The sequence below is a fragment of the Gossypium arboreum genome, chromosome 10 (assembly GCF_025698485.1).
Source record: "Gossypium arboreum isolate Shixiya-1 chromosome 10, ASM2569848v2, whole genome shotgun sequence".
Classification (NCBI taxonomy): domain Eukaryota; kingdom Viridiplantae; phylum Streptophyta; class Magnoliopsida; order Malvales; family Malvaceae; genus Gossypium; species Gossypium arboreum.
Genome location: NC_069079.1, coordinates 64,438,704 through 64,441,931, shown reverse-complemented (window position 1 = coordinate 64,441,931; position 3,228 = coordinate 64,438,704).

Below are 3,228 nucleotides of genomic sequence, written 5' to 3'. Positions count from 1 at the left end.
CAGATTTATGGAGTTGATCTAATAAAAGAAACCGAAGAAAATGTGAAAGTGATTCGAGATTGTCTGAAAGCTACTTCAGATAGACAAAAATCTTATGCGGATTTGAAACGAAGGGAAATCGAGTTTCAAGTTAGTGATGAGGTATTTTTGAAAGTGTCTCTATGGAAGAAAGTCCTTAGATTTGGACGGAAGGGCAAGTTAAGTCTGCGTTTTATTGGACCATATGAAATAATTGAAAAAGTTGGACCGGTAGCATATTGGCTAGCATTACCACCTGAATTAGAGAAGATTCATGATGTGTTCCACGTATCTATGTTACGTCGGTATCGTTCAGATCCTTCACATATAATTTCACCGACAGAAAATTGAACTATGACCGGATATGACTTACGAAGAAGAACCGATTAAGATTTTAGCTCGAGAAGTCAAACAATTAAGAAATAAAAGTGTCGCTCTTGTGAAAGTATTGTGGCAAAAGCACAGGGTAGAAGAGACTACATGGGAACCTAAAGAAACTATGAGAAACCAATACCCACACCTGTTTCCCGGTAAGATTTTCGAGGATGAAAATCCTTAAAGGGGGGAGAGTTGTAATATCCCAAATTAGGGCCTAATCGGAATAGTGGTTTTGTGACCACAAATTTGAGATAGAAATAATTATTTTATAATTATTTTGATGTTTATGATATGATTGCATGATTGTGTGAAAATTTCGTGATGAAATCCTATGCCTAAAGTGCTTAAATTGAAATTAGGGACTAAATCGAATAATTTGCAAAACTTGCATTCTAGGAGTTTTAGTATGAAATTGTTTTGGAATATTAATGGGAGGTCTTAAATAGCAATTTGACCAATTTCTAAGTCTATGGACAAAATTGGACATGGATGGAATTTTGGAAAGTTTAGTAGTAAGGGCATTTTGGTCATTTAGTTATTAAAATGAATTAAAAACAAAATTAAAAGCCAATTTTAGTCCATCTTCTTCATTAGGCCGAAATTTCAAGGGTTCTCCATAGTTAGGGTTTGTTTCAACCTTTCAAGCTCCATAGTAAGTGATTCCAAGCCCCGTTTTTAATGTTCTTTACGTTTTTGGAATCCCGGTAGCTCGATTAAGCTTATGCTAGCAATAATTCAACCTAGGGTTCATATTTGGAAAAATACCCATAGGTGAAATTTGTGTATTCTGGTGTTTTATGATAGAATATGAGGTTTTCAATTATGTTAGACAACTTGTACTACTCGGTTTTAAGCGAAAACGAGTAAAAGGGCTTAATCAGTAAAAATACCTAATAATCATAAGTACATGTTAGAGTGTGAATTTGATGTTGCCATAGAAGAGAAAAATGATCAGCATGTCATAAAACATAAGAATAAGGGATGAAGTTTAATTCCCGAGCCTAGGGGCAAAAGTGTAATTATGCAAAAGTTTAAGGGTAAAAATGTAATTTTGCAAAAGTTCGTATTAAATGCTGTTTTGATGAATGTATGTATTAAATAAGATTAATTTGGCATTATAGATCAAGAGAAACGAGATTCAAGTCGCGATCGAGGGAAAAACAAAATTTACGAAGAATAGGCTCGATTGCTAATAATTTTGTACCGAGGTAAGTTCATGTATAAATGTAGTAACATAATTGTCATTTTAAGTAACTTAATGATATTTATATGATATGATGATTATTATTATGAAATATTATGCTTTGCGGTTATTGTTGAATAATATGCAAATTATGTTTATTACTTGTTAAATATGAATTGCTACCGAGTATCGGTTTCAATATTCCGTGGAAGACGGCAAAGATGTGTAATCGAGGAAAAAGCCCGTTTGAACCTTGGGAATAGATTAGAATACAAGTGACATGTCACTAGGATATTTGAGTTTCGAACTCGTTGAGTTGAGTCCGAGTTCGTGAGATGTAACTAGGCATCCGAGCTCGTTAAGTTAAGTCCGAGTTCACTTATGGATGCGAACGCCCGAGCTCGTTGAGTTGAGTCTGAGTTCACTTATGGGCGGGTTACATGGTAGCTTGGTTACATATGTTCCGCAGGCTATTGAGTTTGTCTAGCTGCGGGTATGACACTTACGTTCATGAAATCCGTGTATTCAAATTATATTCCGATGTGTTCAACGGGTGAATCTTAAGTGAATAAGAAGAAGGCCTAAAACGAAGTTGACATGTTGGTAAGTATGGTAAATGAGAAAATTTGACAGGTATGTGCTTAAACCCTCAGGTTGAAAACTTTGTATGATGAAATCGTAGAAAGATATTAAATACAAATGAAACATGAATGTCTTGGTGTTGTTTATGCAAATGATGTTTTATGTGGGATTGTGTGATTATGTTACTTGCTATTTGCATGTGAACTTACTAAGCATTTATGCTTACTCCCTCCTTTTCTTTCATTGTAGTTTTGACAAGCTGGCTTGAGAATCGGGATAGGTCGAAGACTCGTTCACACTATCTGAAGGCCTAAATTGGTAAAATGGCTTGTGTGTTTTGAATGTGGCATGTATGGCAAAATACTCACTTTGTGTAAATGATCTTATGATATGGCTATGGTTTGGCAAGAAAAGGGTTTGTAAATGATTAGCCATTGGAATGGCCAATCTAAGTCATATTTGATGTTATGTATGTTTAAAATGCTATTTAGTCCATGAAAATCCTTAGTAAAGTGAAATTTGCCATAAAACAAATCGACAAAGAAGAGTGATGTAAATTTGAAAAATCACTAAAAATAGTAGAACTAGAATTAAATGATGAGTAAGTTATGAAATTGAAACTTAATGAGTCTATTTTCATATGGATTGAAACAAACAGGGATATGAATTATATTCTATGAGATATTTGAATTTTTGTGAAACAGGGCCAGAGTGATTTCTGGATCCCTGTTCTGATTTTAAAATTCATCATAAATTGTAAAAATATAATTAGAAGTCATAATTTATATGTACAAATTCCTTATTGAGTCTAGTTTTAAGAGAAACAAACTTCATAGTCATTGAAATTCTGTACAGAGAGATATCTGATTCGTAATATACAGATGTTAGAGCAGTCGAACCCTGAAACAGGGGAGACTTTAACTAATAAACTGTACTAATTGGCTAGACTAAAAATTCTAGAAAAAAATTAGTAAATAGATATATGAGTCTAGTTTCAGGGAAAATTTACAGAATTGGATTTTGAGTTTTGGAACTCGAGATATGAATTTTTAAGCGACTGTAATGCA